General features: G+C 30.5%; 1 long non-coding RNA gene and 1 other non-coding gene across 2 annotated transcripts; one reads left to right on the forward strand and one right to left on the reverse strand.

The window, feature by feature from the left end:
- Window positions 1–2313: 2313 nt before the first annotated feature.
- TRNAT-UGU (transfer RNA threonine (anticodon UGU)) lies at window positions 2314–2385 on the reverse strand. The gene has a single exon. It is a non-coding gene; the product is annotated as a tRNA-Thr (tRNA).
- An 11390-nt stretch (window positions 2386–13775) lies between these two features.
- LOC127091343 (uncharacterized) lies at window positions 13776–15104 on the forward strand. Its single transcript, XR_007791911.1, has 2 exons — window positions 13776–14254; window positions 14797–15104. It is a non-coding gene; the product is annotated as an uncharacterized LOC127091343 (long non-coding RNA).
- Window positions 15105–18561: the final 3457 nt, after the last annotated feature.

Raw genomic sequence — 18561 nt, forward strand, 5'->3', positions numbered from 1 at the left:
ATTCGACACATAGAGATACAATTACAACAAAAGAAAATGACCTTTTGCCTTGAAGTTAATATCATTAAACTTATTTCTTTGAGCAATTTTTATTATTTTGTCTCGTTTCAAGAATTTTTCAAACTTCTCTACAAGTACTTCTATATCTTTATCTTCTTCTTCTCCACTATCATATTGAGATTCTTCTTGTTGATCACTATCATAATATTTGACTTTGTTTTAATGCAAGGGATCTAACTTTATGTTCACGTCCTTCATACTTCTCCAATCATTCAAGTTCCAATTCATGTTCTTGCAATTTTCCGAACAATGTCATTGATGTCATTTTGGATAGACTTTTATTTTGTGAAATTGTCATCACTTTTGGTTGTCATTCCCTTGACAAAGATCTAAGAACCTTTAAATTTAATTCACTTTTTGGTGAATTTTTTTCAAGAACGGTTAAATGGTTTTTCAAATGAGCGAACCTCTTTTCCAAATCTAGAATCATTTCTCTTGATTGCATTCTAAACATCTCATATTCTTGATAGAGTGTTTAATCTAAATCGTTTTACTTCTCCATTCCTTCGTGTGTTATCTTTAAGGTTTCTCATATTTCTTTAGCGGTTTGGCAATTAGACACTCTAACGAACTCATCTATTCATAAGGAGGATGCTATTATGTTTTTGGCTTTAGAATTTTCTTATTATCATCATCATTTCATATATCTTCTGATTTTCGTTGACTTACACCATTAACAAGTAAAATAGAAATGTAGGAACCATTTTTTACTGCTTTCTAAACTTCCACACCTTATGATTCTAAAAATATTTGCATTCTAATCTTTCAAAAGTCATAACACTATCTAATGATCTAATGTAAATCAGTATAATTCAATGAGCAGTTTTTAAATGTCTAGGTTATTCGTAGTTAAAAAATAATAGCCACAATCAAAATCATATAATGATCCAATAATTTCAATAGCCTTAAAGGCGACAAGGATCCCCACATAAGGATCTAGCAATTTCAATAGCCTCAAAGGTGGAAAGGATTCTCACATAAGGATCCAACAATTTCAATAGCCTCCAAGGCTATCTCAATTATATTCCTTTTCTCCTTGAAATCTTGCAGGAAAATCAACAACAATCTAAAACTTATATAAATGAAGTGAAAGTCTCATTAAAAAGTGTGTGCTACTTTAATAACACATGAGAAGAGTTCCCCCTACAAAAACGTCATTATCCTTACAAAAGCGACTGAGAATATCACTCACATAAACACAATAAACATAAAATAATAAAACTAAGTGAGGCTTATCTCCCTAGCAATCATCTCTTGGTATGAGGACTTCTTCTACAGCTTTCACGCCTGCTTCTTCTAGAATGGTCAAACCTTTCACGCCAATTATTCTTGCTAAAATTACAAATGTATGATAATCCCTAGTGATTAAGGGTTATCAGAGGGTTTAAGGTTATTGTGAGATTAAGAGATATCTCACATGGGGTGATAAGCTTTTTTATGTGTGTATTTATGTATTGTCATCAGGTTTTTCCTTCAATTATCATGATGGAACATTTATATCCGTTCCGGGACACAATCTTGGACTTACTTAGAAATAGAAACCACTCAGGGAGTCAAGAGTTTACCTCCTGATATTTAGGAGAGTGTGATCCACCTATTTCATGACTTCTTCCATGTCGTTATATGAGGAAGACACATCACTTATATCTGCGATAGGCAACCTAACATAGTGAAGGGTGAGACATCTAACAAAAGGGCATTACATTCAATAAAGGGGCGTCTGGTTTGATACACGAGTGACTTGTGATCTCCATGTCGCCTTTTAAGGCCTATATACCAAAATACTGATACAATACTATTTAAATGAAGTAAGGCGTAATTCACCGTTTCTATTCCTATTTGTAATTAAAAGAATTTATATGAAGCCTATCCTCAAGATGAGATTGAGAAGTAGTACTAGAATTTAAAAAATTTCTTATGGGCAGGTGGAGAATCGTTCTCTTACTTATGTCATGATGTTTAAACCTAAGAAACATTTTCATGTTTTCCTTATAACTCACTATACAAATTGCTAGAATGAACGAAAGATAATAACTTGACCTAAACAACCATTATCAAGGTTTAATGGAAGGGTTGTTACATGCATTTCCTCTTGCCGCTCTTCAATAGTAGACTCTCCAAAATCTTAAAAAACATAAAACAAAAATAGTGACAACTTTCTCATAACGGAATAACATTACTCATTCTCTATAAAATTTGAGGTACTAGGACTTCCAAAACATAACTGAATAAATATGTAACAATAATATAATATGCCCTCATGCAGGATTGAACTGCAAACCTTCAGTTTACAAGACTGACACTCTACCACTGAGCTATAAGGGCAGATGAAATTTAATTTAAATATTTTTGCTATAATTTCATAGGTTCATAAACTCCATCGTATTAATTTGGATATCATTGAATAAAGTGAATTTTGGTAGCATGTTGAGTTGGTGCATACTATTGACAAGTCTTAAGATATCTATAACAAATTGAAACTCATGATTTCTCTAAAAAATAGTATAAATAAATGTATAAAAATCTATTTTACTCAAAAACCTTTCCAATGGTCCTTTTGTTAGAAATATTTCATATCGGTATTGTTTTAAATAAAATCCAACATATATGAAGTTTTGATAATTAATATTGAATTTTATAGGGCATTTCATAGCTCTTCATCCGACCTTATTGGTATCCCATTGCATTATTGTTTCTATAGTTAAAAAAGGAATATGAACAATAATATAGAAGAATACAAGGTAAAGTTTCTAATTTTTTGGTATAAATTTGGTTTTATAAGCCATGTTTGGTTGGATGAGTTATGTTTTTTTTTTAAAATTCTAGTGCATATATATCATTTAAGCCAACTAGCTGCATATATCACATGACAAATACGATATATAATATTTATAGTAATTTTCTCAATTGGTTCTTGTGGTATGTTGTTTTGTGCAGGGATCGGTCGCAAATCTTTGTTTGGTTCAATGTTTTTTGCAATCTTTAGATTAGTATTTTTTGTAATTGTTGTTTCAGTCTCGTTTGTGAGTTATTCTCCTTTCATGTACATTGCATGTGTGTGATTTTGTGTTTGTTTTAGCTTTTTTTTCATTCCATTTTTATGGCCTTTTCTAGTTAAGTGGTGTTAAGCGTCATAATTGGTGATGTTTTGATGTGCCTTATCCCAAGTAGTCTGTAGTGGCTAAGGGAAGTACTATTCGGATTGCGCGTTGTAGCATGAAGTCTTTCACCAACATAGAAAATTGTAACAAATGAAAAAATGGTCATGTCTTTCAAAGGAATTTTCACGGATCGCATGGTAATTTTTTTCAACCCCTATTCTAAACTTTTATATATATATATATATATATATATATATATATATATATATATATATATATATATATATATATATATATATATATATATATATATATATATATATATATATATATATATATATATACTCCCTCCGTTCCTTTATAAGTGTCACTTTCTTACAAAAAATTTGTTTCTTTTTAATTGTCACTTGCAAAATTCAAGGTAATATTAATTGCAATTTTGTCAAAATTACCCCTAGATAATGATTGCAGAGAGAGAAAAAGTAAAAGTGAATGTAATAAATAATTAGGGGTATTATAGGTAAAAGAAGAATTATTGTTTGAAAAGTAACAATAATGATTAACTTCCTTGGTATGTGTAAAAAGTCAAAATAAGACACTTAAAAAGGAACGGAGGGAGTACCTTTTTAGTCTCAGGGACTTTATATGATTAAAAAATATAATATTGTGTTTGTTGTTTCTTACGTTAAAACACGTGTTAGGTGTGTTTTTGAAAGATTTTGAGACATGCTGATTTTACCTTCTAATATTGATTGTTTTTTGAATTATCACTTGCCTAAAACACGTTACAAATTCCATGATGTATGTGAATAAATGATATATTAAAATTCATCATCCAAATTTCAAGCATCATTTTTTTAAAATTAGAGTGTTTTCAAAAATGAGTTGCAAGCGGAAAGTTTGATGCGAAAAAGAAAATTATACAGTTTGAATATTGATCAAGTCAACACAGATTGTTTCACAAATATCAAAGATTATAACGATGAAACGCTTGGTACGAGTTAATTCAATTGTGTAATGCACAAGAAGTGTTTACACAATGATTCAATTGATGAAATACTAAATTCAATTCAATTCATATTATTAATAACAAGACTAGCTTAACTAGTTATCTAATTCCAACAAAACCTAACGCTTATGTAATAATTCGCTATAAAATAATAAACGATATAATATGACAGAATTGAAAAACCTAAGTAGGAAATCACTATGAAATTAATTGTCAGTGTGTGTGTGTATGTGTGTGTGTGTGTGTGTGTGTGTGTGTGTGTGTGTGTGTGTGTGTGAGAGAGAGAGAGAGAGAGAGAGAGAGAGGGAGAGAAAGAGAGATGACACTGAGATTTATAGTGCTTCAACTTTCGTTCTCGCTTTGCCTACATGCACTCTTCAATGGTTTCTCATTGGAACCTGCATAATTCCTTGTTATTTGAAAAATATTTCCAAGAGTTAATACAATCACCAATCCATAATACAACTGAGAAAATAAATCTCCTAATTTGGATCTTGACTTGTATACAACACACTTTTCAAACCCTTCCACAAAATCTTTACTCAAATACGTTTCTTGAATCTTCCAATAACACCAATTCTGCTATAAGCCTTCATGTGTAGCTATAACCCCTTGATCTTATCGATTCTTTGAGCAATGAAATTGTTTGAATATCAGAGAGGAACTCCGCCTTATCCGTAGCTTTCCACACAGTCACTACCAAGACAATTGTGGAGAGAAGAACCTAATTCTTTTCAATGGAATTTGTCACCACCATTGGTAATCACCTTAATCTCACAAACAACTTGAAAAACTCAACAAGATCTCCAAGAACGAGTAGTTTCAAGTATGCACCTCCTTCAATCAATTACAAAATTCTCATTATGAAGATCTGAACTCAATTAAAGTTGAAGATGCAAGAATTTTGTTGCAAGACTTTGAACACTAAAAATAGAGGAAATTGATTTTTTTACTAAATCACACTAAAAATTATGTTCAAATGATAGATGATATTATGAGAAATGATGACAAAGAGATATTATATGTGCTTAAGATTGAGCACACAAAATGGTTGAAAAAGCCAGTTAGATTCGAATCAAGAGCAATCTATGATTTGGATCAAATGAGCAAGTGTAGTGGAATAAAAGGAAAAACATAATTTTGAAAAATGGACAGTTGATTCGAATATGGAAAACGGTGATTCGAATAAAATGCCACCTGATCCGAATAAAATGCCACGTGATTCAAATCATGTATAAATATTTATGCGAAAAAAATGCCACCACCTTGACAATGATTTTTTTTGAAAAAGAAACTGAATCGAATCATGTACAAAATTCGATTCAAATCAAATCAAACAGAATCTGTCACCAAGAAAATGATTCGGATCAAATGCACATATTGATTCGAATCAAATGACTAGGTTTCATTTATATCCAATTTGACCAGGATAAAAAATGCAGTGTAAATTTTGAATGATTTGAATCAATCTTCTAAAATCTCAAATTTTCAAACTTTTAAAGGTACTTTGAGATTTTACTTTGAATCAAACTTGAAACAAGAACACCAAATGTTTTCATTCCAGTAACATATGCAATTGATCAAAGAACATCATGATTGAGATCAAATCTAACCAAAATTTTATGCATGCTAAAAAAATGAATCTTTTCAAACTTGATTCTGAGAAGTGCAATGCTGAAGAAGACTTAACAAATTGAAATAAAATCAAAGATAAAAACGATAAGACAAGAAACAAAATAACCAGATATAGAATCTCCCCCTGACTGAAGTAGGGACATACAACTACATAAGTTGCATGTTGTTGTGCCTCATAAAATACCTAAGTGCATCCCACGCTCGAAATACAACAGAGTCACCGCCGAACTTTATTTATTCCACAGGAAATGGAAAATATTTATAAAACCCAAGGGGAAGAGAAATAGGGTAAGGAAGCCTTTTATGCAAGAGGGAGGTATTAGCATATCTCACATCCATTGTACTCAACAGGAACCGTTTTGATTGTTCTTTACGCGAATGAGTGTTATTATGTAAAGGTTACTTGTGATTGATTTTAATAAAAAGGAAAAAATAAGTTTATTTTAATTTGCTCGCCAAGGATTCAAACCCTTGTGCCTACGTATTCTCATAGTGCAATGAGAAAATCAGAGCTTCGTAGTCCATGGTAGAAAACTACGTATTGTTGGTTGTTTTTAGGGAACAATTATAATCGTATCATATAAGTGTTTGACATTAGCTGATTCTCATCCTCGTTCAAATGCTTTAAGTTTTTAGTCTGACTACTAAGAAACAAATTATAACAGTTCTTTTATGAAAATTAATTTGTTGTTGGAAAAGAGTTTGTGATTTATTTGAATTGAGAAAGAGTTTATGAAATGGTGAAGGTGTTGTTTGAACGAAGATTGTATTGTTTGAACCCATAGAGTGGTGTCTGAACCAAGAGTAGGAAATGAAAGTGGTGGTTAAACCAAAGAGAAAGAAGTGGTGTTTAAACCAAAGAAAAATAAGAGTGGTGTTTAAACCAAAGAGAAAATATTGGTGTTTAAACCAAAGGGAAAATAAATGCGGTGTTTAAACCAAAGAGGAAAAAATGGTGTTTAAACCAAAGAGTGTGGCGTTTAACAAACAACTGGTGATTGGCCAATGCAGAGTTTTAGGATTTTGCCTAGATCCAAAGATCAAGACCTACAAATAGGGGTTTGCCTAAGCATTGGGTCTGACAAGGAAAACATGCATGAAAAGGGTTTCAACCATGAGAAGATGATTAACCCATGCAAGAGGTGTTTAACCAATAACTTGTGATTAGCCTCAAATGTTATGCATGGTTCGGAGATGGGTATTTAACCAAGAGAAGGTGATTAAACCATGTAGGAGGTGATTAAAAAAGATAAGGTGATTAGACTCAAGAGTGTATGGGTGTCCAAAGAGTTTTTTGTTTGGTCCAAAGAGAAAGGTATTATAGATGTTGATTATTAAAGTGTTGTCTGTGGGTGTCATACCCCAAAAGTTGTCTTACTTTTTTCATTCAATTCTCTTGGCTTTTGGTTTTGTTCATTTGCATTCTTTTTCTATTTGATCATGCATTCATCGACATTTGTATATGGTAACAAATTTAGGTCAAAGGTTCGTGATAATGGATTTAATCGGTTTAAGTGAATTTTTGAGGTGAGTATTATTTGGTAATTATTCGGGTTTATTTCCTGTATTACTTGTGGTAAGTATCATCTCTTTATTTGAGATTCATGGTTATCAGGGGGGTTGAAATGATCATCACTTAATTTAGAGATTTGCTTGAATTCAAAGGAAATGACAAAGTTGGAATAAAAGGAAGATTCCATTTATTTATTAGAAAATATCACTTCTCAAAAGCATTAAAAGCCATAGGTTAAACCACTCAAAATTCAAGTCAAAGTGATAGAAAAATCAAGGTAAAGACATTAAAATTCAAGTTAACTACTAGTGACTTTTTGCCTTACATCCTAACTTGGTACTTTTACTAAACTCCAACAGCATTGGTATCTAACTACCCTTAACTATCTATATCTCCACAAGCCATCCATTTACCTAATTACCCTTAACTACCATACTTCCATACTAACACAAACTTCCAAACTAACACAAATCTCAACCTCCATTTTTTTCCTTCAATCCTAGTCACTCTTAACAATTGATCATATGGTTGAAATTGGTGATTCGCAACTAAGGATTAAATTAACTCATAACCGTTGATAAACCATTTACTTGGATCACAATCCAAGGGTGATCATTCACCTACCAAGTCTATATAAACATGTTATTTTTCATAATTTTGGCCTTAACTATCTTAACTAACCTAACTTCAAAATTGACCACTAACCACTATTTTTTCACCATTTTTTTATTCTCAATTCATCTTCTCTCTCACCTTCACTAAAGTTCATCTTCATAAGCATTTAGAACTTCACATTGAAGTTCTAAAATGGTGGAACTTAGCCATCAACAATTATCAATCAACAATTCAAGCATTATCATCAAAAATCGTCCATCAACAATTTCTACATTATCATCAATAATCATCATCTAAAGTTTATCAAGATTTATCAACAAACATCATCTAAAGTTCATCAATTCAAGTTTATTCATCAATATTCTATATTCAAGACTCATCTTCTTCATTCATTCATCATCAAGAATAATTATCCAATCTTGAAAGTTAATTGGATTAATGGAGCTTATTCTTGAAGTATTCTAGGTTTCTTTTCTACGCTCCGATTTTCAACGCTAACCGGAGCAAATCTCCGCTCCATCGGTAATCCTTTATCTCTTTCACACTCTTGCCATGAATTGTTGGATGTTTGCTTGTTGATTAATGTAAGCTACTGTTTTGAAATAACTTGTTGGAATAATCACTTATTTTGGCATAGAGCACATAAACTTGAAAACAATAATTCTTTAATTCTTAACTATTATTAACATGTGAATATACCATTTGAATTTATTTTTCGCGCTGATCGTGAATATATAATTATTTTTTTGTTCCGATGCATATTTTAATCGAACCAACGCATTCTTTAATCAAAATTTTTGCCTTTTTACTATTTTTTCGGTATAATTCGTAGTTTGTGTCGTAATTTACAATATTTGATTTATTTATATTTGATTTATTTATGAAATTCTGATTTTAATGATATTAATTTGTCGAATTTGATTTTGTTGAACATTACCGAAAGCTTGTTTAAAACTGGCATCAAGTTGCTGCTATTTTTGTTTTTCTAATTCCTATTACACAATGTCATGTTACTATTTCAATCTCATGTATATAATAATCATGTCACTGTTATAACTAATCAAGTTACTGCTATTTCTTTTTTTCTATGAATTGTAGTACTTTCCTGCTATTTTTTCTTCCTTTTTTTTATACATGTACTAGTAGCATATTTTATATTATTATTAATTATTCTTACTATATAATTGCTATTACTTCTATGTTATTACTACACACACTGTATGTTCTTTCATCATAGCTTTAGTTTACCACCACATTATTATTATTCGTATGAGTTTTTAGTTTATGTTGTTTAATATGGTATACTATGATTTCCACATCACTGATACATAATACATATTTCTTGTATGCCATATTGGTTTTTTATTTTCATCATCTCTTTTTTTTTTTAGTTTTGTTTTAGCTTAATGTATAATTTATCACATGCTAATGATGACGCTATTACAATTCGTTTGTTTATATATATTACCATGTGCTAATGTTTTGTTTAATATATACTATTAGTCTTAGTTTAAAAAATCTATAGCTTAGACATATAATACATTAGTTTACTTAGAAAATTAATACATTAGCTTAGCTTACAACATACATTAGTTAGTTAGTTAGAAAAATAAGCATTAGTATTAATTTAGTAAAAATGCTAGAATTAATTTTTTAAAATTAGTTTTAGTGATTGTTTAAAATTCTAGAAGTAGAATTAATGTATTAGTTAATTATTTTTGATTAATTGATAAATTTTCTTTTGGTTCATGTAATTAATTAATTAAACCTTTAATGAATTCTTTTGTTAATTCATGGCTTGATTTCCCTTGATTTATTTAATTATTTGGTCAAATATACTTTGATTAAGTAACTAGATTAATAACTTTCTGACCTTTTAATATGACCTTCTCATGAACAATTGCATGTTTCCTTAGCTTAGGTTGTATAAAATTCAACTGGTATAATCTGACTGATCAATTTATTATATTTATTGTGTATATAATTCAACTAATCTTTTTCATTCCTACTAATTAGTATTGATCAAAGGTCACTTTGGTTAACCAAATCCTTTGCATCTTGCTTAAGTCCCTAAGTCTATTCAAGTGATCAAAAGACCTTTGATCACCTGGTAGGGCAAATTCATTTGTGCTCAGGCATTATTGGATATGCTGAATCTCAAGACCTCAAGGTTTAAATCCAAGATCAAAACTTCAAAGTCAATATCAATCACGCATAACTGACAAAGTGGACCACTTCTCAAGCACAACAAAGGTATCAACACTTGTCAGTCATAATTCAGATTGTGTGGCATGAGCCTTAAGAAATAGATAAGGAATAAGAGTGGAGAATTCCATTAACTCGTTCTGAATATCTTTGGGTATGAGACAAAATGACCTAGTTGTTTATCATAATTCAAATCAAATGATTGTCAAATCTTCTTCCACAATAAACAACCTTGTATCATCAGGATCAACACTCATGATCTCCTATCAATAACTTGTCAATTTTGATTCAAGTTGTATGTCATGAACCTTAAGTAATGAAGAACGATGAGAATGGAACATTCATATCCTTGTCTAGAATATCTTTGGGTACATGACGAATGACCCAGTTGCTCAAGGTATTTTCCTTTGTTCATAGATTTTAGTGCAATTTGAATCATACAATTGATAAGTATTCTTCAAGCAAGCATCAATCGTTCAACATTTCAATAGTAAAATATCATTGCACATCAATCCTTCTTCAATAGTGAAGCACCATTACTCTCCCCTTGGATTCAATACTAGACTTTTCTCCTTGATGTCCATATATCTTTTAGGGTCATTACCTCAAGGTCGCACACCCATTTTTTAATCAATTACTTCAGGCATCGCCTATACAGTTATAAACTTTGGTATTCTTTATTCATTTTCCTATAAGATAAAGACCTTGGCTTCCTTGCCCTACATAGTTACAGATAGTGATAGACTCTCTTTTTCCCCTAGAGTTACAGACCCTGACAACCTTGATTTTTTCTATACAGTTATAGACTTTGACATTTCATTCTGCCTATAAAGTTACAGACTTTGGCATTCATTCATTCTGCCCATGGAGTACAGACTATGGCTACCCCTTTTAGTGCCTACATAGTTACAGACTTTGGCATCACTTCTCTTTTCCCATAGAGTTTCAAACTCAGGAAACCCTTTGATTTTTCCCATAAGGTACAAACTTTGACTTCCTTACCCTACAGAATTATAGACTATGGCATCATCTTTTTGCCTATACAATTCAGACTTTGGCATCATTTCTCTTTACCCATAGAGTACAGACTCTAGAAACCTTTGATTATGCCTACACAATTGCAGACTTCGGTAAATAGGAATTTCATTGTAAGTTACAGACTTTGACTTTTGTTCATCTCACTCTGGAGTTACGGACTCTAGCTATCTCTTATCATGCCTTGGAGGGTTACAAACCCTAACAAATATCTTTCCCTAACCTATAGAGTCTCAAACACTGGTAGAATATTTGGTTCATACCATGCTTTCATAAATTCACTATGGTTGATTAGAATCCTTGGTTAATGCCACACTCTTGCTTTTCAGGCAATTTGCTTTGCCTTTGGGCAATCCAATCAATTTATGCTTTCTTTTTTTCGTGGATCCACAAACTACGGAGCTCTGACTTTCTCATTGCACGGTGAGAATACTTAGGCACGAAGATGTGAATCCTTGGCGAGCACATTCTTATTTATTTCTCCTTCTTCTGCCTTAGGGAACCATTCATACATTTCATGATCCATCACCTATCTTCAATCATAACCATTCACCTTAGTGACATACTGCCTTTCTTTGGAACCAAATACCATTTTCTTTGGGATTTCCATATATACCCTTTTAGGATAATTTTCCACCTTTGCGCTAAGAGATGTTTGCCTTGATGCTAAACACTTAATTCTTTATTTTCAGCCATACCATATATAGTGGTATGATGCAGGTACCCCCCTACATATTGGTTCATGCTACATTTCCTCTTAGGTTTCAAATACCATTTCTCTTATGGATTCCAATATACCCTTACTTTTGGTTCCAAATCATACCTTTAGTGACTTTTACCAAACCCTTCATTTCTTTGACTTTGGTTGCTTTTATCTATTCTTCCATTCAACTCCATGATTCCTCTAATCACTACATTCATTCATACCTACTACCTTCATTCACTTCATGTGATATACCTCATTCTTTGAGCCAAATACACTATTTATTTAAGCTCAATTCGGTGTTTTCTTGTGAGCCAAGAGATGTTTTCCTTGATGCAAAACACTTAATTCTCTTTGTTTTCGGTCGTACAGTATATAATGGTATGATGCCCATGGCCCCCCACATATCGATTAATGCCAGTTTTCCTCTTGGGTTCAGATTTCATCCCTTTTTGGAGTCAAACCATATTATCCTTTGGTTCAGACCATATTTTTTTCACAACTTATTTTTACCTCCCACCATTAGTTTCTATGAACTATGAAGCTCTGAAGTCCTTATTGCACTATAAGGATACGTAGGCATGAGAGCTCCAATCCTCTTAGAGCACTATATCTATTTCTTTTCTTTTCCCCTTATTCTTTTGCAAGTAACCTTTTGATATAACACCCATCAAAGCAAGAACAATCAAAATGATTCCCGTTGAGTATAACGAATGTGAGGGGTGCTAATACATTCCCCTTGCATAACCAACTTTCTTACTCAGTTATCTCTTTCCCCGGGGTTTTATCGATGTTTTCCATTTCCTTTGGGAATAAATAAAGTTCGATGACGACTCTGTTAGATGTTCGAACGTGCGATGCGTTCGGGTATATTTCCTATAGAGAAGGTATTTAACTCATATAGGAGGTGATTAACAAAGAGAAGGTGATTAGACTCAAGAGTGTATGGGTGTCCAAAGAGTTTTATGTTTGGTCCAAAGAGAAAGGTATTGTGGATGTTAATTGTTAAAGTGTTTTCAGTGGGGAAGAAAGTTTGAAAGTTGTTTGATTTGAATTGCACTAAAGTCTATGAACGAAGGTGAATAATCTGAATAACTAGGGCATATGTCCCGTATCCAAAGGTATTTCAAACAAGGGTAGAAAATATCCATCCCATTCTTCTCCATTGCTTAAGGCTTGTGTGCACAATTTACATCATAACTAACAGGTGCTTTGAAAGAGAAGAGTAATTTTGTTTATTTTAAAAATGATAAGGTAATGTGTGAAGCTCAACATGACCATGTCTTGATGCTCTCTTATCTCTAGGGTCTTGAATGTGGATCTTTACTTGAGATTGGCTAGTTGGATCCAGTACAATGCAAGTACAAAGGTCTAACTCAATCAAGTGATCAAGGGACTTATGATCACTTTATTAAATAATGGGAGCATACAAATTGTTCATGAAAAGTCTAAGACAAGTTTAATCACAAAGTGTAATTAATTGATCAAAATGAAATTGATCAACTAATCCACTAATAAGGGATCATGGTGAGAATCATTCAATGGAAACATGAAAAAGATACTGACATTAAAGATTTATATTAATCAATGTTAATCCTAATTTCTAATTAATAATTAAAATGAAATTAAAAGAAACTAGCAATTAATCTCAATTAAAAAATTAATCCTAATCAAAACCTAGTCTAAACATTATACTATTTTTATAGTGTATTTTTAAGTATTTTAATGTGTGACAAAAAGAATAAAAGAAAATGAAAAACATTAATAATCAATAATCAAATTCAACTCTGCAAGGCTATGTGAATTTGGATCAGGGTGTGCAATTAGGAAAGGCACGTTGGGCCCATGCAGTAAAGGCCCATGGTAGTTCTTTGCTTGCATTCAAAATGGTGGGGGTGAATAAGCAAAGTGGATGTACTGCTTAGAAAAACCTCCCTTCCTTCCTCTTCACATCTTCACATCCAAACCTCCCTTCCTCTCTCATAACTCTCATCCTTGTCATAATTTGCTCTACCGCGCCGGAGGCGGCATATCAAGGCTAATTAGTACCAAAACGCCACCAAAAGACTCACCTATTCGTCTTCTCTCTATTTCTCACCATCGTTTCCTATTTCATCCACGAAACCCAAACGAAATCCATTCTCACAGTAAACCCCAGATCTAAGCAAAATATGAATTAAATTCCATACAAGCTATGGTTCATGCAATTACATGAGGGTTGTGGTTCTACGCAACAAGCACAACACAATGGCAAGGAGAAAGGTGCACACAGAAGAAGAAAAGGATAACTTATGAGCTTATCTGCAGGAGTAGCTCTGAAGGCCCTTCGAATTTGGTGTTGACTCACAAGAAAACCAGAGATTGGCTTAGAAACCCAGGTAAAATCTTCATAATTATAATCTTTTCCTTTTAGAGTAATCTTCTTCTTCCTCTTCTTCCAAGTAGTCTATAGGGAATGGTTGAAATTGTTGTGTTGTTATTGCTGATGAGTGTAGAGAGTGTAGAGAGAGAGAGAGTGTAGAGAGTGTAGAGTGTAGAGAGTGTAGAGAGTGTATAGAGAGAGAGAGAGAGAGAGAGAGAGAGAGAGAGATATTATGTTAATTTTAGTAGGTTGGGATTAAAGTGTAGTGAACAACTTTGTTAATTGTAAATTGGAAATTTGAAAATGGATGTTATGGCTTGTTTGCTAATGATAGTTTGTTTGTTTGTTGACAATGGATATTCCTGCCGAGTCCTTAGAACATGCATTGTGTGTGTTCATTGAATTTTATGACTTGGTTGACCATGTATTATGTTTATATTTGTGAATATCATGGAATATTGGATGTATGTATATTGCTATGAGTTTGTGTAGGTATGTTATGGATATACTTGGTATGAAACATAATTGAATGCATGTTGACAATTCCTATTGCTGCAGGGTTGTTGTATGCTTGGTTGGCCATAACACAATGGTGATTTAGCAAGGGACTATCAAGGTTGGAAAGGCATGATGACACCATGGATCATGAAGGAGTTTTGGATAAATTGAATACTTGTAGGACCATAGATGAAAGACCTTGAGGATGAAAAGAAAAGTAGTTTGACTTTGGTCAACTGTTTGATCAAAAAGTCAACAGTTGATCAAAAGTAACTCTAGGTCCTAAATGACTTTTTTGTATAATTTTGTTACTCTCCCTCTTGGAATGCAATTTTATGATTTTGTAATGAAAAATGCCCCTTTTGAATGTAATGTGTGCCTTGTATTCCAAGCTATATACCTTTCCCTCCAAAATTTGAATTTGAAATGATCTTGAATGCTTGAATAAAATTGAACTCTTGAATGAATTGCATCCATAAAACAAAAGGAAATCCAATACTATCAGGTAAAAGGTTCCATAAAGAAATTGGTCAATAAAAAGTCAACCTTCCATGGTTGACTTTGTTGACCAAATTCAAACTTGTCCAATACTTCCAAATTCTTCTATCCATGATGTAATCCACATAATCAAAATGTCTAGGCTAACATTATGGTTTCTCAAAGACCTAATCCAAGAGAAATAAGCATCATAAATAACAAGACCTTTTGAATCAATGGTATTACATTGAGAAATTTATGTGAAAATGAATGATCTAAATGACTAGGGAAAATTTTAGGGGATTGAGAAAAATAGGGAAAATGTTAGGGTTTGACATTTGTGAAAGAAGACATTCTTGAAGTATTAACTTGAAAGGATATGTATAGATAATTCAAACCTTCACTTTTATAAGTAAAAAATAATTCGAACAAGAAACCCAACTATGATATGAGTTGGGAGAACCGACTATCTATTTTCAAGTTCACAATGAGCCAACTATGATCTAGTCTCGACTTAATTAGAGTTTATCATCTTGAATGATTAGATAAAGAGAAATAATTATGAATCCTAATAAATTTATATTTAGAATATGTTAGATCTAGAACTAAATGCCCCTCAAAAATATATGCTGACGTTACTATCCGTATTTGTTTATTTAAAAACAATTATGAAAAATTGAAATGTATTAAACTTTTCCAAGTTTTTCTTCCAACTCATTATACAAATTACTAGAATGAACCTAAGATAATAACTTAGCCTAAACAACCATTGTCGGAGTTTAAGGAATATGTTATTATATGCATTGCTTCTTGTCAAACTTAAATATTAGACTCTCCAAAAACTTTAAAAACAAAATTAGTGACAAAACTTTCTCAAAAGGGTAGAACATTACCCACTGGATGGTTGTAAAAAACACAGATTTATATTCTTTAAGATGAAAACAAAAAGAAACAAATGTTAAAATAAAGTTATGATTTTCTCTCTAAAATTTGAAGAAATTGAACTTCGAAACATAAATGAATAAAATTATAGCAATAATATATTTTCCCTCTTGCAGGATCGAATTGCAAGCCTTCAATTTACGAGACTGACGACGCTCATGCACTGGGCTATAAGGGGCGATGAAATTTAATTTATCTATTCTTTCAATAATTTCATAAGTTAATAAATTCCATCGTAATTATGTTGATATCATTGAATAAAGTGAAGATTGGTAGCATATTGAATTTAGAGCATACTACTCATACGTCTTTAGATATCTGCGACAAATTGAGACTCATAATTTATCCAAAAGATTATTAAAACAAAACATAAAAATCTATATTACTCAAATGCATGTCAAAATTTGACAATGGAGGGGGTCGTCATTTGAAATCTAAGTATGTTGGAGTAAAATTTTAATACAAAATTTTCAATTGAATTGAAAAATGATTTTCAAATAAAAAATAAGATTTAAAGTTCTAAAATACCTGTAAAAATGAAGGAATGTAATTTGAGACAAATGAGTATGCAAGTAGTTTATATACCATCTATTATAAGTTAGATATTAAGGTAAAATAAAATAATTCACCCACTAAATAACTACATCTAACATATCATACACTTAGAAGGGAGACTTAATATATTTTTCCCTATCTTCAATCCGAAACAATAACTATGATTTCTCATTAGCAAAGATGTCAACAACATGTGAAGTACTTACGTCAGCAAGTGAGAAATCACTTCTATTTATATTATCTAATGCATTAAACTATCTTCCGACAATTCAACTTCTATTATACCACATCATTTATTTTCTCACGTGACATCTCTCAAAATTTATCTTCAATTTTTAAAAGGTCACTCTCTATAAAAGGTCTTAGGTTTGAATCCTAACAAATACAAAAATGCATATGATATTTGATTATTATCTTTATTTATTTCAAAATATATCATAATAATTTACTCACAGTAAATTAATTATTATTATTTTTACTAAAATACATTATAAGATAAATATAATTTTTTTTATTAAATCTCAACGAATAATATTTCAACATACAACTAATTTGCTCATATATATTAATTTTATAAAATTTATAGAATACGATTCATATTTGTCTTACATTAATTTTTTAAAGATAAAAATGAAAAAAAATTGATTATCTTTTACTTAGTGTATCTAAAATAATTTTAGAATATTAAATCTGGTGCATCAAATTATCATGTGACATTTCAACTTCTTTTTTGTCACAATATTTATTTTTTCATGTGACATCTTTCAAAATCCATCTTCAATTTTTAAAAGAACAAAATATATTGTTACTCTCTATGAAAGGTTTTGAGTTCGAATTCTGACAAATGAAAAATATTAATATGATATTTGATTATTATATTTGTTTATATTAAAAAATATGATAATGATTTACTCATAGTAAGTTTATTGTTATTATTTTTAATAATATATATTATAAGAAAAATATAATTATATTTTTATTAAATCTCAACGAATAATATTTTAACATCCAACTAATTTGCTCATATATATTATTTTCATAAACTTAATATAATACTATTCATATTTGTCTTACAATAATTTCTTAATTACGCAAATGAAAAAAAAGAAGATATTTTGATTATCCTTTACACAGTGTCTCTAAATAATTTCAGAATTTTTCAATTTAAAAAAATAAATGATATTGTACTTCTTCATCATATATTTTACAATAAAGCATATCAATATTTAAATACTTTATTTGCTTTAGCATTTAATTTTAAAATAAAAAATTAAATCAATTAAAATATAATAAAAAAAGAGATAAAATATATTATATTATAAGATAAAAAAGAGATAAGTGCATACAAAGAGATAAAATTGAAAAAAATAAAAAATGAGATAAAAATAAATTATATTTAATATAGTTTAAAAGAAATATATTTAACATAAAAAATATAAATTGTATAAATAAATTTAAATAAAACTATATTAAATTTAAAAATATATAAATTTAATAAAGTTTATTAAATCTAGTGGATCAAACTATCTTACGATACTTCATCTTCTTTTGTGTCACATTTTTTTTAGTGGCATCTCTCAAAATCTATCATTGATTTTAAAAACGTTAAAATATATTGATACTCTCTATAAAAGGTCTTGGGTTTGAATCCTGAAAAATACAATAATCTAATATTTGATTATTAACTTTGTTTATTTTTAAAAAATATCATAATAACTTATTAACATAAGTTTATTATTATTATTTTTAATAAAATACATTATAAGACAAATATAATTAAATTTTATTAAATCTCAACGGATAATTTTTCAACATACAACTAATTTGCTCATATATATTATTTTCATAAAC

The sequence above is a fragment of the Lathyrus oleraceus genome, chromosome 6 (genome assembly GCF_024323335.1).
Source record: "Lathyrus oleraceus cultivar Zhongwan6 chromosome 6, CAAS_Psat_ZW6_1.0, whole genome shotgun sequence".
NCBI lineage: Eukaryota > Viridiplantae > Streptophyta > Magnoliopsida > Fabales > Fabaceae > Lathyrus > Lathyrus oleraceus.